General features: G+C 39.8%; 1 non-coding gene across 1 annotated transcript; it reads right to left on the bottom strand.

Moving 5' to 3' along the window:
• Positions 1-3,764: 3,764 nt before the first annotated feature.
• trnaq-uug lies at positions 3,765-3,836 on the bottom strand. The gene has a single exon. It is a non-coding gene; the product is annotated as a tRNA-Gln (tRNA).
• Positions 3,837-19,783: the final 15,947 nt, after the last annotated feature.

Here is a 19,783-nt window from a genome sequence, read left to right as displayed (position 1 = left end):
GGTCTGTGGTCCCCACCTGCAGAACCACTACTTTATTGAGTGTGTCTTGCTAATTGCCAATAATTTCCACCTGTTGTCTGTTCCATTTGCACAACAGCTGTGAAATTGATTGTCAATCACTGTTGCTTCCTAAGTGGACAGTTTGATTTCACAGAAGTTTGATTTACTTGGAGTTATATTGTGTTGTTTAAGTGTTCCCTTTATTTTTTTTAGCAGTGTATATATATATATGGAATATTTCTCACACCTCCAAAGTTCTTGCTTGATTTTTGAACTCTGCTTTTGAAAACCCATTTTCAAACTTTTTTTTTTCACTTTTCTCTTTCTTATTCTTTTTGATTATTATATACCTCATCTCCTCAGAAGTATCTCCTTTAGCCATTTCAGATGCACATGAGAAAGAACTTTTTAATATGTTTTATATAAATGTTAGGGGAACATAATGTTAGTGACAGCTTTTTGGAACAGATTTTCTTGGGAGGACAGAGCTGTAATTGTTAGGTTTTAAGATCATAAGGATGGAAGACGTGGTAGAGTGCTCAGAAATAAAGAGTGAACATATTAAATACTGATAGATATGATACAAGACTTGGGAGGTTTTTCTGTAATTTTCTATTAAATATGTGACACTGAAAAAAGAATACCATATTTCATGGTTGTTTTGGCTGGAAATAAAAAGAACAAAAGGGAGGTCTCTGAATTTTGCATAACCCTGTATTTTTTTTTTCAGCACTCAACTTCTTCGAAGTATCTACTTTGATATGAAGAGCAGGATTTGTTAGAATAATGATTTGACATTTGACATTGATTTTTTTCTTTTCCAAACTGTTGTCAGAAGCACAGATTGGCGTCGTACTGTCCCAAAGGTGGTTTAAGCAGCTGAAAGGTTTGAGGGCTGACATCACAACAAGGAGGTAAAATGTGTGGAGCAGCACTGTCACAAAAAGTTAAACATATCTTAAAACATTAAAACATTTTGTGAAAACTAAAGATCCCAAAACAGGACGTGTCTTAGCCTCATACAATATGTATCTGTATACAAGCATGGTTAAAAATTCAGTACTGCCGACACGTTCGGCTGGATCCTCTGGTGAATAACTCGAGAACAGGTCAGTTAGTTGTAGGAAAATGAAAACATAAACAAGCTCATTCTCCAGAAACTAAACTGTTGTTATTAGGTTGGATTTCCACAGTAGGTTTATTTTATATTTATACCACAGTGATCAGAACAATCGGTGCTGCTTTGCTATTAACGAGCCCTCATAAATCACAGTTTAAAAAGGGAAATTTCACAGTTTTGAAATGTATTTGTACTATCTGAATCGTTCTGTCTGATAGGCCCGGACTGACAAAGAGTAACAATGAACGGAAGTGAAAATAATGGATTGTTTTTATGAGCACCGAAAACATTTCAAGTATGTAATTTGTATAATAAATATGTATTTCTTACATATGTGTATAAACACGTTTTGTTGTAAATAGTTCAAATAAGCACTTTGAGTGTTTTTCACTGACTGTCTTCTCTCATTGTTTGGGAAGGCTTTTTATGTTTTATGTTTTTTTTTTGTGGCTCTTGGAGAAATTATAAAAAAATAAAAAATAAAAAAACAACAAAAACATTCCTTTCGAACTGCTAAGCAACTTGTGAATAATTATGATTTCATTGTTTGTGTGATGATTGTTATAAGGAGCACAATAAAAGTTATTGCACTGGATGTTTGAAGATCTCTGTTGGTCATGATGTAATGTAGCAGTTCTGAAGATCAGTCTACTGGGGTAATTGTAACATGCTATATGATGTACTGTTCAATCATTAATATTGTCAGATTAATAACATATAAGTTATAATAGCAATAATATCTTACATAATGTAGATTGAAATACCACAAGGCGAAGGTTTTTTGGGTACTACAACTTACTGAATCATAAATAACACACTTTCTATGTACAGTCATTCCAAGTGATCTTGCTAAAACTTGACCACCACTTTTGACATATTAGGCATTCTTTATGTTTCTTTTATTAGAACTTCATCCTCAATACGCAGTTTTCATTTTTCAGTTCTGTACAGGCTAAAATGAAGTTGTAGAGCCGTAACATCTAAACAGAATCATGTTGAACATCTTCAACAAAACTGGTTTTACGTGAATGAATGGAAACGTTTGAGAGGTATATACTTATCAAAAAGGGTTCTAGATAGTACAGAAAAGATATTTGGTTTGTAACAAGTGGAAGTCTGTAGAACCAATTTTTGGGATCATTCTTTGAGGGTCTATATATCATGGGGAAGAACCACTCAAGCAGTCTAATGGGTCTTTAAGTTCTATACACAGTCAGGTCTATAAAGATTTGGATGTTGACAAAGTTACTGTTTTAGCTTTCTAGGGCAGCATATTGAAAATAAGTTCCAAGTGCAGACTTTCAGCTGTAATTAGACAATATTTACATCCAAATTGCATGAACGATGTAGAAATTACAACTATTCTCATGCACAGCTCACCCCACCCCTCCATCTTTAGGGGCTCAAAAGTAAAAGGACAAACAAAAGTAATTGGACAAACCCTGACGTTGCTCTGCTAGGCCTTTACTCCAGGTGTGTTTAGTTCCTCCTTGTTTTTGGGCCGTGTTTACCTGCAGCTTTGCCTTCAGTAAATGACCTGCATTCTCAAATATGGATCGGGGTCGAGTGACTGACTTGGCGTTCAGGGCTTTCCAGTTCTGTGCCTTAAAAAAGTCTTGCGTTGCTTTCAAATTATGCTTTGGGTCACAGTTCACCTGCACTGTGAAGCGCTGTCCATCATTATAGCCCTACTGAACTAACAGTTTGTATGTGATGTTAAATACACAGTCAAACTTTGATTCCATTCCTGTTTCTGTGAACAAAACCACTTTACACTAATGCGTTTTCTGAGTAAGGCCTATGTGCCTTTTCCTGTGTATTAACAACAATTTTTCAGCTTGTTATATTAAATGAATTCTGCTTTTATAAAGTGTGGCCACAAAGGAAAGATACCAAACCTAAATAAATAAGAAATAATGTGTTTAGAAAGAAGATAATATTTATATATATATATATACATATACATACACTTACAGTTAATATTCTATTAATTTTATTTATTCAAATATTAACTTTTCTCAGTAAATAAACACAAACAACATAAATAAATAAATTTTGAATATGTATCTTGGGCATACATTTTATATATATATATATATATATATATATATATATATATATATATATATATATATGTATATATATATATATATTTATTTTATTTATTTATTTTTTTTCAAGATTTACCAAGGACAGAAAGTGTATTTTGGTCGTTTGTTTAAGGGCTCTCGAGAAAACTTGATGTTTCTGTAAGAGAATGGAAATGAAAAGAGTATTTCCTTCTAAAGCCATTTGAATCCCTTCCTCTGTTGTTACCATGTTTTTACCTTATGGGCGACCTGCTGGTTCTCACAGTCTCTGTTATAGCTCCCTCTGGTACCTTTGGAATGAGTTAGAGTGGAATTTGTGATCCAGAACTAACATCAGCTATATGCAATCAAATCCTCACAGCAATGTTACAACATCTAGTGTAGCCTTCTTAGAAGAGTAGAAGCTGTTTCTGCAGCAAAGGGAGGACCAACCTCCTGCTAATACCCAACCTGAGCAGGGTGTCTAGATCCTTTCGGTCATACAGTGCAGGGTTCCTCGCTTGTTCTTCATCAGATCCATCACAGCTCTTGGTGTGAAGCTTCTGAAAAGGACGAGGTCCCACCGAGATTTGAACTCGGATCGCTGGATTCAAAGTCCAGAGTGCTAACCATTACACCATGGGACCGGCGTTTAGCCAGCCTCCAATCTGCGGGCACAAACCTTCTGTTTTACAGCGCAGCTGCACATTTTTCTGTGATATTTAGATAAAATGTTTAAATCCTTGAAAATGATACAGCGATTCGGTTTACTATTTGGTCTGGTAACCAAATACGCGGTGACGAAGCTGAAATTGGCTTCGTGTTTGAATTTTCCGTTCCACCTTAACTCTTGCAGCAGTTGCACGCGGACGAGATATGGATAGAGTCGCTAACCGGCACCATTTAAGGTGGAACGGAAAATTCGAAGACGAAGCCGTCGAATAACAAGCCTCGTTTTGCGCTGTTTTAGTTCCTCACTTGTAAATGTTGTCATGAAAAGCCAGGCACGCTAACACCATGCACTGACCCACACTGAGGTCATTAATAAACAACAATGAATATTAACTCAGAACAACCTGGTTGTTGTTGACATTTTGCCACACAACCTCGCCATTTAAACTTCCTACATTAGCCTATTGCGCTTGTCGCCACCTAGTGGCCGCGTGCTGCAGTACAGCGTTAATACGTAATTCTCCCATTAAACGCGCACTTCTATCTTTCAATAAATAAATAAACTCATGAATAGAAACATCAGTAACATTTTCGATTATCATGTAATAAATAATTCTACAGAGTCTTCGTCAGATCTATGAAATAAACATGTATTTTTGCATTTTTGAAGTTATTTAATTATATATTACGTTATACATTGGCTTTATTTATTAACGTGGCTCTGCATCCTGCATGATAGGTTGCAGTAATGGAAGCATTGCTTTGTGCACTCTCACAAGAGAAATACATATACAGTGGAATTGCAGCAATGTCACACGGTGGAGTCTGACCTGCTGCAGGACTCATCCATATTTCAAGCATTTTGTCACTTGCTACAGGCCAAGCTAACCTGAAAATGCTGCATGAATGCTGACGACACTTCCCCAGTTAGCCACACACATGCATAATAAAACAAAAAGACATAATCAACAACCTCAAACACACACACATTTTTCAAGCTGCTTCTCCCTCAGGGTCGCGGGGGGGGGGGGGGGGGGTGCTGGAGCCTATCCCAGCGGTCATCGGGCGGAAGGCCAACCTCAAACAGCAACTCAATAATTAAAGTCAATATGCAATTCATCTGAAATAACAGAGCCCCTCATATGAACTTGCATAATTCATTTACATTGAATCAGTGTTGTCCTATCTGGAGCTTTCAGGGTGAATTGACTTGATTGCTTGTTTTCCCTCATTTATATTTTTTATCTTTTCAGCTTTTTGAAAAAAAAAAGTAATCATTTCAACATGTAACACATTCTGAGAAAAGAAGTCAACATTATAAATCAAACATCCAAGGAAATGCCATTACTACAACATAAGTCGGATTGACTTAAGATAATACAGACTGTAGTTGATGCTGCTGTTGCTGCTGACCTACAAGCCTTTCCTGATGTGAGTTGAGTCAGAATACTTCACTTTAAGCAGGCCGTTCACTGTCTACAGAGGTCATGAGGTCAATGCTGATTTACAGTCAACACTGATCTCACCGCATCTGTTATTCATCATAATGTAAAAAAGGAAAAACTCACTGTGGATCACCTCTGAGATCTACAATGCAATAGATTTACTGTCCTAAATGCATAAGAGCCTCATGATGGCTGATGAGATGAGCCGCATGAGATCAAGACAGCCAACACCAGCAAGCTGCTTCATACAGAAAGACAGGGCTCACCAGACGTTTACCCAAAAGCCTTAGTGATCATTTCTACAGCTTTCATCGTGGAAACAAAGACTGGACTCAGTTCAGTTCATTGTTCAGAGAAGTGGAGAAAGAACAAGAAGGAAACGAGGCCAAATAAGTTCCACCCAATTAGGCCTCTGTGGTTATTTAATTTGCTTGGAAAAAATGACTTACATTTGAAACACACATCTCTTTTCCCAAAGGGAGGGCCGATTTCATCTGCTGTCCAGGAGATATTGTCATCTGGAAATTGAGGTTAGGCTATATGTAGATGGATGTAATGGAGACACTCTCTATTTAAAAATCCTGACCTTTAACTCAGCATTCTCTGGGATGGCCACAGCACTGCCCAGTTAACTGCTAATACACCTGAGTACATTTGAATATGGGCTGAGTCGGCTGCCTGGAGGAGACAAAGCAGTAAAATGACTGCCGCTTACTGAAGCTCAAGAAGAGGAATTCGAATGACTGCCGATTACAACTGTTCAGGTGTTAATCAAGTCGTTCAGGGTGGTTTGGAGTGAAATGGTTCATTGTAGAGAAACTCAGATTTCTTTACATGGTGCTGATGGGAGCCAGCAGTCACAACGTTTACAACACAAATACAGGCATTTTGGTTTTACACAGTTCACAATTAACCAGAACTGGGATCTCCCTGTGGGCACTACTGAGGCGCCGCTGTCGGAGAAGAGCAGGTATGTTCACTGCAGATGTGGCGTTGGTCAGTTTGGTAAGAGTGCTCCTTTAAAGGGCCAAATCGCACAGTCTGTGTATCCACATCTGGAAACCAAGCTAACTGTTTTTGTGACGTCATGAAAAACAAGACATTTACATACACCAACCTACTCAGCCACCAAATTAGCACCCGCCCCTACACGCTGAAGGTTTAATAGTGCTTTTGTGTTTGTTTGTTTGTTTGTTGGGGGTCAGCGCCAAAAAAACAGGCTGTTAAACTGAAAGGTGTGAAGAGAAGTTGGGGAAAGGTTTCTGACTGATTTTTGGCGCCTCAGAGGGAGAAACAGAAATAAAACGCAGGATAATAAAGGCCCTGAGCTTTCTTATTCCTTTACTAATAACCACAGAAAGGCAACACCTTCTGTTGCCACTAGATGGCGCTTTTTGATTTTACATTGATTTTACATTGGCTGAACGCAGCGCCAGCAACAAGCTGCCCAGCGACTCAGACCCAGACAGGCTGGTCCACTAACGGTGTTTCACACGAGCATCACAACACACCCAAAGCACACCTTCCGAGTGCAGCCTGTAAACGTCTGTGAAGTCATTATTTTCTATTTATGAAATGCTCTTGACCTTCTCAACCAAATAATAAAAATTCAAATTATTTACATTTACGCCATTTGGCTGACGCTCTGGATCGACTTACAATTGTTTTACACAGGTAGTGTTAGGAGTCTTGCCCAAGGACTCTTATAGGTACAGTGTAGGGTGCTTACCCAGGCGGGGGATTGAACCCTGGTCTACAGCGTAGAAGGCAGAGGTGTTAACCACCACACTAACCAACCACAAATTATTGCTTCATATATTTAAATGACTTCAAAGCCTTCAGTGTAAATTTAACACTTGCAAGTGCAAATTTAACACTTCTGTTAAAGGCTAAATTAAAGGCTTAGGACTATTTTCACCAGGGTGTCTGAATAACAGGGTTACAGTGACTGACATGGTTGAACACAGCGATCATATTCTCCATTAAGATGATATTGATGCTGTAAAAACAACTGCGAAGTATAAAACAAAGAGCAGAAAAAGTTGAGAAATTGTAGGACTGAGAATTTGGCCTAAAGTAAGCAGCATTCAGGAGTAGTGAACCAGTAGTCATGGTACATGTTAATTACTAATAACCATATAGTTTGCATAAAAAAATTCTCTATATATTTATGTTCTTTTTTGCTAACAGGGCTGACTGCTGTAGCTTTACTCATGCAGCCAAATTAACCTGTGTGAACACTGAGGAAACACAATGAGAACACTGACCTGCCTCTGGGTCACTCTGCATAAAACAAGGTGATGCAGCTTCCTGTATATATTCATGATCAACGTAACATTCCGTTTTTCACAGGTTCGTAAAATGTGGGACGTGGTAAAATGACTTTTAAACATTAAACATTAACATTACGTTCTTTGAAAATGAACCAGATAACATTGCAGTGATAGTGTTACTGAAAGATCTTAACGAATAGATTTGCTAGAGAAGCTGCGGCAGCCCAAAATCTCCGTTTTAAAGGTGGATCATTTACATGCTCGTTTTAATGTTTTAGTTAAAGTACAGAATCCTTCACATTGGGCCCAGTAACCGCATGCACAGCTGGCAAATTCACACCAACCATCCTCTCTCACTTCCTGTGTTTTTTGAAAACGGTTGTTGTTGGCAGTGAAAGACATTTAATACGAAAGAGGATTTGCTTTATTTGCACAAAGGCTTCAAGGCTTATGATCATCAAGACCTCATCCAACTTAAGGATGTGTGTTTGTGCTCTTTTGAGCTCTTCTGAGCTGAGTTTTGCTATGGTTCTGCTTTCCTTCACAGAGTTTGGGTCAGTGTGAGCTGGCCCTGCCTCGGTCAGAACACAGAAAGCGCCCTATAGGCTGATCCAGTTCACCCAGCGCTGTGACGTGATAGGTTGATTCAGCACACCCATGTGAAGTGAGTGAAGCGACGGGTCAGTGCAGGACCACTGCTGTATAAGTCTGTCAGTAATCTGTAATTCTGCATGCTCCTGCCCTGTAATTTGTATGTTCATGGTTATTTATAGTATTTATTAATGTGTTTTTGTGCAGCCATTCGTCTCCGTGGCAAGCCGCTAATCCCACTCTGTCTAATTTAGGTTGAGATACTTACTAGAGCTAATCTCAACTTTTGCCTAATTGGGACACACTAGACCCCCCACTAAGATGGATTTCTAGTCCACTCAGCTTTAGTACTCTTTGTATGTGTGTGTGTTGTGTATAGACTGATGCTGGTCACCCAGACTGAAAGCGTGATGTCCTGATGTAACCTGCCTCTTTATCCAGAAGCCTAATTCCAACCTTAAGCCTTGTTCTCAGGCCTGCTACCTTACATTATGCTAACCACCCAAATCACTGTTCTCCCTCACATTTTTATTTAGTCCTTCAAAGTGCTCATTAGAAATCTCAAAAGCTAGAATTTTCTCTTTCCTCTTACAAATCAGTTGAGTTGCTGTGTATTTGAATCTATTCTTTCTATTAAAACATCCAAACAAATGCATGTCAATGTAAAATTGAAACTGCCCACAGCTATGCTAATGTATTTTGCAAGCACTACTACTGACGATTAACAGCCACATCAACAATATTACAGTTTTCAGTATTTAACGCGTCACTCTTTGCCTTTATTACAGCTTCCATTCTTTTCAGGAGACTCACTTTCAGGTTTTCAAAGAAATCTGCAGAGATATTTTTAAACACCTCCAAAGCCTTAGAAGTTGTCATTTTCTGCATCTCACGACCAAAGTAGTCCCAAATACATTCAGTAATGAAGTCTGGACTCTGCGCGGACAGTCCACTGTTCTAAGAACCCGGCAAGTCAGGAGTAATTATTTTCAACAAAGCAGTTTGATATAAAATGTTGTAATAAGAATAAGAAACAAAAGCGAAGCAGCACATGAAATCATGTCATGAACACACCTGGTGCCTAAGATATTGTTTTATGAGAGTTCTGAGATAATATGTTTGCCTAAAATATTATTTTAAAGATAATGGTGTCGAGGTGCATGCAGGCAAAACAATACCCCCCTATGTTACCGTGATCAACGTTCCATGTAAAATCAGAAGACACGTGTAGGTTCATTGGTGGGTTTGTATAGTAAATAAAGTGGTTATATTTTGTGTTGTAGACCTCTGGTTCCTATCAACCCCACTGTAAAGAAATCGGAGTTGGTAAGTTTCTCTACAATGAACCATTTCACATCAAACCACTCTGATTTCGTTCGCTCAGTGACTGAATTATGCAAAACATTTGAAAAATCAATGGAATTCCCCTTTAACAAGCCGTTCTATGGGGGAACCGGTGAGTTTTTCACCAAATAGGATTTCTCAGTAAGCTGGATATTTTCATCCAAACTGAGGGATATCCAACATAAATGGTTCTTAGTTCTTCTCTTGTTTGATAGACTTGACTTTGGGCGTATGTTACGTGGCTGGCTAAGCAAATCCTGCTTTGTGAAAGTGTTCCTGTTCTAATAAAGAGTGGGTTTTTTGCATTTGCCTTCCATCAGCCATGCCAAGGTAGGAAAACAACTGGTTATAATGATGTGACATGCTGATGATAACTTGATATTTAGAGCTTCCTCTCTCCTGGCTTATTATATAATCTTTAAATGGGCATTCTCCTAGATGCCTCTGTAGAGCCTTACTTAGAACAAGTGACGTTTACTGTCCTTTTCACTCAATGTCTTTTTAAAAGCTATTTCAATAATTCACTTCCCACTGAAAACGTACCATCAAACAAGTCCTTCAAAGAACCCATTCTTTTTGAGGGATCATTTCATCCAGACCTTTTTAGCCAGCCTGTAATTCCACCCATAACCTTTTCCAGAGCGTTCTTCATAACGCCAGCAAGGCCCACCCTAAATCCACCAATTAGACTTCCAAAAAACCCCCTTGCATTCCAGCGTTGACAGTTGGCTTAGGCATGTGACAAGACAAACACGTCCAGAGGACGGATCAGGAGCAAAAATCCCAAAGATCACAAGGACGTTTGAATTAGCTATAGCGGCTAGCCTGACTGGACAACTACACTACAGATGACACTGTAGGCTATTTATGTGCACTTAAATCCAAGCAAACCCTTCTTCCTTTAAAACACATAAGCCTTTGGTCTAAAAATCACCCCCAGCAGCAGCAGCCTATGGGCAAACAAATAAATTCCCCTGGCCGGCGTTTTGGTACAGTGTGCCGACTGTCTGCGCAGAATCCGAGTACTGTCCAGCTGAATGCAATGCAAACAGACCGGCATTACTGGTCCCAGTGTGGCTTCAGTTTCTGGCGGAGCAGTATGTCTGACATTTTCGACAACATCTTCAACATTCTCCGGCCACATGCAGCAGACCATGGCCACGTCCAGCCGTTTGGCCTTGTAGTCTCCAGCCATGGAGCAGTCACATGCGTTAATGTCACAGCATCACCTAAATACTATCACTGGTCAGTTTAAAATCCAGGATTCTGCATTGTCCAGGACAGAATTAGGTAATTATTTAATTAACAGACAAATGAATTGATGGGTGCAAATATAGAGTATTTTACTACAGTTTCAAGTCTCCACCAATCAGATTTTAGAACTAGGACTATCTTTTTTAACATTGCGATATTAGCCTCCAGAATCTGTTATTGCTGGTGAAAACAAAAGCATGATTCGATATTAGTGATTTCTTATTTGTAGCTAGGGCTGGGTATCAAAAATTAGAGCCCAAAAGGCACAGATTAAAAACAAAATGCAAAACTCTAAAAATAAATGTAAAAATACTTTGGATGAAAACCACATCACAAACGATTATTAGAATGTTTTTTTAAAGAAAAAGAAGAAAATAAAAGAGAAAATAAACTATTATGCACATTCACAGAGGCCCAAGTTCTGGCTGTGTTTTGCAAAAGTGCATACCCATTAAAGACAAACAGTTCCTTGTGCAGTAAATACTTTAACCTACTTTAAAGTCACCAAGTCAAGAAATACATCAAATCTGGTGAAACATTTGCACAAAAATGGGAAAGTGCATGAAGACCAGCACAAGTCTATCATCACTAGAGAACTTGGGCAAAACACACCCCAACCATAAATATCACAGGGAAGTATGTATATTTATGGTTAGCAGTGATTACAGTCTTTTCTGACTGTTTAAACCCTGGTTCTGGTTTAGGTAGAGTAACTAGCTGGAGGGGTGTTTTTTCCTCCTGTGACAAGTCAACAGAAACCAGACAGTTGCGGATGTAAAGACAATGGCGGATAAACAAAGCAGTGGTCTAAAAACACAGAATACAGGCAACCAGAATAACAACGCTCAGTAGGTTTCAGGGAAACCTTGTAAAGAAGCTAACTAGAGCCTGGGCTTATATACTAACTGCTCATGTCATATGACAACACACACAGGTGAAACCAGTTAGTATTCTGGGGAATGTGAGCGCTGATAGGAGCACAAGCGAGAGTCAGAGTCACATGAGCTTCCTTTGAACTATGGGCAATGGAGTCTCTGTCGGAGTCTGAGTCTGAGTGAGGCTGCTCAGTCACATGATCTCCCATGGGATTCTGGGATGTGAAGTCCGTCTCTTTTTGAGAGCTTGCCGGATGTGTGACACCTCCATTGCATGACTATATTTAGTGGTTAAGTCTTTATCAGATTCTACAGTCAGTTATTACCAAAAGGGCCAAAAAGAGGGGAGGATAATAATAGTAATCACAATAGTTATCATTTTTTCATACACACATTGTTTGACACAACTGGAAAAAAGTACCCCAAAAAGTAGTTTTGGTATTGGTATTGATTCCAAGGTATCAGATTGGTATGAAAAATTCCAATAAACCCCAGCCTCACAGCCCTAATCACTGAAACAGGCAGAGAGAAATTTCAGGTTCTAAATTTTCAATTCATCCTACGTTCGTGTACATGAGTAGAAGGGACATTTGATATGTTCACTTACTAATGAATGTTAAAAATAAAATGCAGCACCATAACAAATCTCTCCTGAAATAGCACTCAGTCACACAGTGTGATGTGATATTAGCTGTGTAGTTCCTCCTGTTGGCTAAGAGAGTGTTTAAGCAGTTTCAGCAGGATAGCTTACATTTGGACGCTTATCTTAAGTGAAGTACTTCTACTAAAAATAAATTACTGTAAAGTTTAGCAGCTTTTAAAGAAAAATGAGAAGATCTGTACTGGCCGATATTCAAGAAATCAGAAAAGAAAATGTGGTATTGTGCCATCTCTGGTGCACATCACCAATTTGTTCACAGAGTTTAAATAACATGTCAATAGAGGCTATTTTGCTGAAAACTTATATTTAAATAGTATAACAAACTAAAAATACCAGAGATAGTCCAGTGTTTCATTCATCACAGCGTGACCCCTTGGCAGGCAGCTTTTTGCAGGTAGCGCTGAGAAGCTGAGCTGTTTTCTCTGAGGAGCTTGCAGCGTGGTGGTCCACTGACAGCTCTATAGGCTGCTTTGCTGTGTGGATGATCTGCTGTCACACTTCATCTCTTATCTCTGTTTCAGCTCTCCCCGAGAACTGCAGCCTTCTGGTGCTGGACAAGAGACCTGCTGTTAACCACACACAGACTGCAGAGATGTGGTAGGACGTACGTGACATTCAGTGAGAAGAGGGAGAGTGGAGAAAGGGAGTGAAGAGAGAGAGAGGGGAAGTGAGAGAGTGAGAGGTAAGATAAAGGCTGTGTCTGAAACTGAAGGCAGCGGCCTCAGAAGCTAGCATACTTAACTTATCATAATCAAAATAAAAAGTATTTGGACGCCAACCAGTTTCACTGCCCTCCCCTGTGCGCGTGCTGGTGTTTTCTGCTATTTTTCCTGATTGCATTTGGTGCTGACCCACAGGATTGTGGGACATGTAAGGCAGCTAAGGGTACATCTATGCTTCCTTCAGAAAATGTCCAAACGAAGAAACCTCAGCATTTCTTACAAACATTTGATTCAGACATGACTATGTGTCTCAGTGCCTCAGAGTACTGTCTGAGAAAGGCACAGCCATGAAGTGAGAGGACGAGACAGAGAGAGAGAGAGAGACAGAGAGAGAGAGAGAGAGAGAGGGAGAGAGAGAGATGGAGCAAAGACAGAGAGAGAGAGAGAGAGAGAGATGGAGCAAAGACAGAGAGGGAGTGGTAGAAAGAGAATAGAGAGAGGGACTGAGAGATGGAGCAAGTAGAGGGAGTGAGAGACTAAAAAGAGTAGGAGCGGGAATAGAGAAAGAGAGGGGAAATGGGAGAGATGGAGCGAGAAGAGAGAGATGCTCTGATAAAAAGTGAGATCTGAATGAAAGAGATGTAATGAAAAGAGAGAGGGAGGTGAAGCAAGAAGAAAGACTAAAAAGAGAGAGGGAGAGAGCTGGAAGAAAAGAGAGAGAGGGCGTGAGAGGGTGAGGCACTGAGAAGAAAGAGTGGGACTGATGTGAGAGAGAGAGAGAGAGAGAGAGAGAGAAAGGGGGCTGAGAAGAGGGAGAGAGATACAAAGAGAGTAGAGAGAGAGTTAATCTGAATATAGTGTTAATGGCGCTCTGGTGTTATGTAAGACACCACGCACACAGGTAGGTCGGATTCTAAGGCTGAGCTGCTTCTGATAGGCCCTGGTGCCATAAATAGCACAGCACAGTCAAACATTGACTCGTCTGGAGGTGAGGGGGCAGCCTCCGTCCCGAGAGAAAGAGCCAGAGACGCAGAGTGTTTTCACAGAGCTCTTCACCATGCCCCTTTTTAAAAATAGACATAGAGTCCACATTGCATCATGGGCCTGGCAAGCTCAGCTCAGCGCTTTAAACAGAGATGGCCGACAGGTGGTGACAGGAATGGGACCTTAGTGTTTAAAGGAATAGCTTGGCAAAAATCTAGTTATGTTTAATAATCCCCTCACCCTAAATGTAGTCAAGACATGTTTGGTGTCTTTGGTTTTACACTGCAGCTGCAAGGCTATTATAGCTAAGTAGTGCAAGTTTAGACCACACCAATTATTAGAGCTGTGAATTGATCCCAAAACCAGTCAATGTTCTGATTCCAGGCATTCAGGAATCGAGATCATGTGTCCTAGTGCTCTGCTGTAATCACAGGGAATAAGCCATAAATAATACATAGGCCATAAAGTTTTCTGTTTTAAACTGTCCATTTTAAACTATTCAAACCTTATAACTGAGTGAATTTACCATGAACACTACATTTCCCATAATGCCAAATTGCCATTTCTTTGAACGTTTCCATGAAGTCAGGCACCTGTTTTTTATACAGAGCTAGTATATGCAATTATGGAGCTAGCATAGGCATATGTGGACAAGTATTTACCATCCATGGAGCAGCAAGAGTAATGAATAAAAGAATAAATGCTTATTTTAAGACTAACCTGCAGCTCAGCTTGTACCAAAAACGCACATTAAATCAAAGGCGTCTGTTAACAACTTTTGTTACCTTGTGGAATTAAATTTAATAGTAATAAAAGTGAAGTCATAATTTTAAATAAAAAAAAATACATGCTAATGATCTTATTTATGCATCAGTAGTTCATTCTAGCTAGAAATAAATATAACTAAATGAAAAATAAATGAACTTTCTTACGTGATGAGAGCAGGCAGAGCATAAACAGGGAGCAGGAGTGAGAGGAGAAGCAGAGCAGGATGACAACATTTTCTGGTTATTCTTTAAAAAATAGTTTTTCATGTGGCTTGTTCTGCCCACAGTCATATGACTGGCAAGCAAAGAGGCTGGGCTGTGCCACCCTTAATTCTGCCTGAGTACAACCAGTAGTCTGGCAATGACCTTGTCATGTAATCAAACTGACAACTCGTGTCCCTGATGTCAAGATCCAGGAGCACTACTGTCTGCTGGCTCTATCGCCAGTAGATTGCGAGTTTGAACCCCTGCATTGACACAACCATCTGTGGTCACTGCCGTGGGCTGGTTAAAATGGCCCTCCCTCTCTCTCAATGCGAGCCAATTCAGGTGTCTGTTAGCTAAAGTAAACCAATCGGATAGTTAGTATTCTCTTCCAAACACGTTGATCTGTACAATTATACAGCAGTTTGGGTGATTTCACATAACTCTGAGCAATGTGCCAGCCTTCGCCCCCAAGCTAGCATCTTGGGATATCGGGGAGACCTAGTTGAAAGTGGCCATGACTAATTAAAGCTGAATCAAGATGTGGTTTGAGCAGGTTTGGTGAAGTGTTAAGCAAGTACTTGTGGAGACAGTTTGGGAGACTATTGACGTCCAGTGTTTGTTAGCAACATTAGCATTGTAGCTCCAGCTCAGAAGCAAAATTTAGAAGCACAAACACAGGCTGCTTGACTGCATTTGGGTGAAGTGGAAAATGATATAAATTTCATTTTTCACTGAATTATAGCTTTAATATTGTGTCAGATCTCCTTGTCTATGTATGAACCTCTGGAATCAAACAGTTCTACTTATTAGCAGCTATGAATTAGCATCAGGGTTAGTGCAGACTGCATACCTAAATCACTGCAGTCTTGCCTCAGACTTGCTTATGTGAAATCTAACGCTGTTATCTTTAAAAATGGACAAAATATGGATTCAAAATGACGGATACTCCTATTTTTAGCTATGCACTGAATTTTGTCCCCTTTTTTCTAGATAATACTCTCAAGCAGTGTCAGAGGAAGTCCACTCTGTGTGAGTGTGGGACGTTTTAGGCATGTAGCTTGATGTTAATTGGTGGGATATAAGATTCCATCACCTGTTAGCTGCATTAGCCTCGTAGCTCCACTGCAAAACTAAGCAAGCGAACTTCAGACACCAAACATGTCTTGGCTGATCATCTCCATCTGTGGTTAGGGGGGAATTTCTCGCTGAACCATTTCTTCAAGTCAGCATGTAGTCTTTCTTCTCCGCTTTATATGTGCGTGCATGCAATTCCCTCGTGGTTGTTTTCTACGGAGTCGTGCTTAGAGTTGAGGGGAGAATGCTGTAATTTTCTAAGTATAGCCCTGGCACCGCCGGCTGATTCCTCAGTCTGCTAGCTTGGACTTTGTGATTGTTTTATAATGGGAAGTTATTATAAGGACATAGGGCAGGAGCAATAGCATCCCCGTCTCCGCCCATGCCCGAGCATGATCATGCTGGTAGCCCTGATCGGCGTCCATGTGAACAAGCTGCTGTCTGTCTGCCATGTTGCTTATCTTAAAAAAATATTTATTCAAACATTTGGGGACGTTGTATTTTGTTCTACGTTTCAGTAAATAGTACACAGTGTTTTGGCGCTCAGAGCCACTGGTAGGAAAAAAATTACCAAAACGCAATGGCACGACACCCATTTGATAACATGGCCTACAAAAAGCTTTTTGCAGGCAGCATAACTCTCTTATAATGATTATATTCTGTTCCATTCTTCTTTTCAACTTCTTTTTGAGTTCTGTGTACTCAAAACCACTGGATGGACAAAAATGACCAAAATGTTTAGGGCATTGCACTGTGGTTTAGCATTTTTCAGACACTCTCTTATACCTCCTACTTTTAAGCCTATAAATGCAGAAGGAGGTACACTGAGCACAAACTTTGGCTCTAACCCTAACCCTAACCCTAACCCATTATATTTACAAAAGTGTCCAGACACCGCTTCTAATTAGTGAACTCGGCCACTTTAAGGTGCACCCACTGCAGACACCCCTGCATTCAATTGCATGCAGCAACTCCATAGAATAGCATTACTAATAGAATGGGAGGAGTGTAAAGCACTCTCGCTTTGGGCTGTGGTGCACATGAATGGTGTTCTCTGGAGCGATGGATCACCATCCAGTACCTTTGGCATGAGTTGGAATGATCCAGAACTATCACCCGACATCAGTAACTCAACTCTGTAATGCTCTTATTAATGCTGAACACAGTCAAGTCCTCACAGCAATGTTCCAACATCTAGTTAAGGGGTTTCTTTGAAAAGTAGTGGCTGTTACTGCAGCAAAGAGAAAAAAATCCCTAGTAATGTTTAGAAATATTGGTCTACAAACATTTTATGTGATGTACACCAAGAGAATGCACATCTAAAGTTATAATAAGGTCATGTCACATGTCTGTCACCATCTGTTCGATTACTTTTACCACCCCTTTGCTGTATGTTTAACAGGGGCAAAGCTACACATTTCAAATGGTTCCAAATAAAAAACAAAAATACTGAAAATGATTGATTTGAATGTGTTGTTCTGTTGCCAGTGCAAGGTGCACTCCTGTGCAAAATATTGAAACACATTAAGCTTTAAATGGCCGTGGCATTAGATCATTAAATAAATATATAAAGTAACTTAGCATGAGATTTCCTTTTGTTTTTGCTTTTCCTTTCGATTTCTTTTAGTGTTGAAGTCTTGTGGGAAAACTTGTAGGCCACCTTTTACAGAAAGAAAGGTCATATCCACTCAGTAATGATGGCTTCAAACAGTTGACAACAGTGGCAAGGTAGTTTTTGTTTGACGTGAGACAAAATATTCTCTACAGGCCTTAAATCTGGACCTGGACTGACCAGGCCAAAAACATCAACAAGAACCATCCTGTCTGTCTGTCTGTCTGTCTGTCTTTCTGTCTTTCTTTGCTTGCTTGGCTGGGAGTAGAACTTTGAATGGATCATGGATCTAAAGTTTGTTAAAATATAATTTCCCTCTTGCAGCTAGTGTGGCTGCTTAGTTGTTTCTCCAGATTGTGAGGACGAAGCTGTGCTAGTCCTAGCATACTACCTATAACAGTAGATGAGCTAGCATGCTAGCTGGCATGGTAGTTGAGCATGCTAATGCGAAGTAAACAATGTAGGTAAGCAATTAGTTTAAATAGTAAAGCTTAGAAAGGTTGTGTAGTTAAATTCTGGAAGGTCATTTTCTAATAAATTAGCTAGGATGAAGCATGGCTAGTTGTTACAATGTTTGCTAGCTAGCCCCTCTATCTTATAACTAGTCCCCCGGATCTGTAATCCTAGTGTGTGTATGTGCGTTCCAGACAGGCAGGAATCAGGTAGAGTGCATTAGGTCGGAGTGTGTACTCAGTTTGATTAGTAGTAGTGACCTTTCGTCTCAGTGTGCTGGCCGCAGCCCAAATCAAGCAAGTGAACGCAGCATGCTCTACATTTATAGATGTTACAGCACCGGTCCCCGTCTCACTGCAGGAGTGTGACTACAGGCAGTTAATTGAAACCTTAATTCAGTTTGTGAACCCACCTGTCAGCAGCACTGAGGTTGAATTCGACAAAATAATAATTTCACTCCATTAGGCAGCCCTCTATAGGAGTCCTTTTTTCTTTCTAAGTCCACCGTTGATTAAAGTTGCTTTGATCTGTCCTGTATAAGTTGAAGGTAAATGTAGCTCAGAAGTTCTCAGACTGAAGGATCATTCAGGGTAAATCCCATTCAAAACACAGGTGACTGGTTCATGAGAGAAAAGGGAGAGACACTGTTTAGTGTTCACAGCCGGAGGAGAAGATCAAGTATACAAGGTCTTAAAGATGTTACTTCGGGTGAATTTCCATGAGCATTTGAGTGTTTGAGGTCATGGTCACACAGCATTTAACAGTGATCAGGGCTGAAGTTCTAGACTGCTGATTTAAGTGGAGACGAGCATGAAAGAAGAGAACGATGGAACGAATATTTTAAATGGGAACCCTACGGGACTGTGCTTTTTTTGCCCTTACCTCAAGCATGGTAGTCGATCAGATATGTTTGGTGTCTCAGATATGTCTTTTTGATGTAAGCACACAATTGGCCCTCGGGCATTTTGCTTTTTATTGTGGCCAATATGTGTTGCAATTTTATGACGTAATGTCAAGAGCAAGGTAGATGCATTTGTGCTGTATTAGAATGCTAGGACTGTAGCACTTTACGGTTTTCATATTACAAACAGTTGACTGATTTTTTTATTTCCAAATTTTAAATGCCAGTTTGAAACGTTAAAAAGCAAATCGCTTATGTTGCTTGGCAGCTTTGGTTGAGAGAAAGTACAGGAGATTTGCTAATGTGTTCATTTAGCCCACACAGTGTGAGCTTCGGCTACTAAAACAGGCTACTAAAAATCGGCCGCCGGCCAATTTGGCTGTAACAAAATTCTAATTGGAATTGGCCATAAATGTTTAAATATCCTTAGTTTCTAACCCACCATTTACACTGATAAAGTTTTATAAATGGACAGAAGTTCAGGCACAGTTCATGCTTCAAGATGGTTACTGCTACTGTTTTAGCTATGCAATGTATGTTTTACATTTTTATAGATGGCAGTGTGTCGAATAGTGTCAGAAACCACACAAGCAGATTGCTTTGAGATTACTTGAAGCAGTTCGAAACAAGTGCGGGAGGATTTAGCCATCCAGATTGCAGAATGTTAACGCTAATCGGCCGCTATAAGCTTGCGATTTGTTAGCTACATCAGCCGTGTAGCTCCAATGCAAAACTGAAAAAGCAAACTTCTGATACCAAACGTCTTGGCTGACCGAGTACATTTACAGTAAAGGGAGAATAGTGTATATTCCATTTTCT

This window comes from Pygocentrus nattereri, chromosome 9 (assembly GCF_015220715.1).
Source record: "Pygocentrus nattereri isolate fPygNat1 chromosome 9, fPygNat1.pri, whole genome shotgun sequence".
Classification (NCBI taxonomy): Eukaryota; Metazoa; Chordata; class Actinopteri; order Characiformes; family Serrasalmidae; genus Pygocentrus; species Pygocentrus nattereri.
Note: the sequence above shows the minus strand (reverse complement) of the source record. Positions and strands in the feature narration are given on the sequence as shown.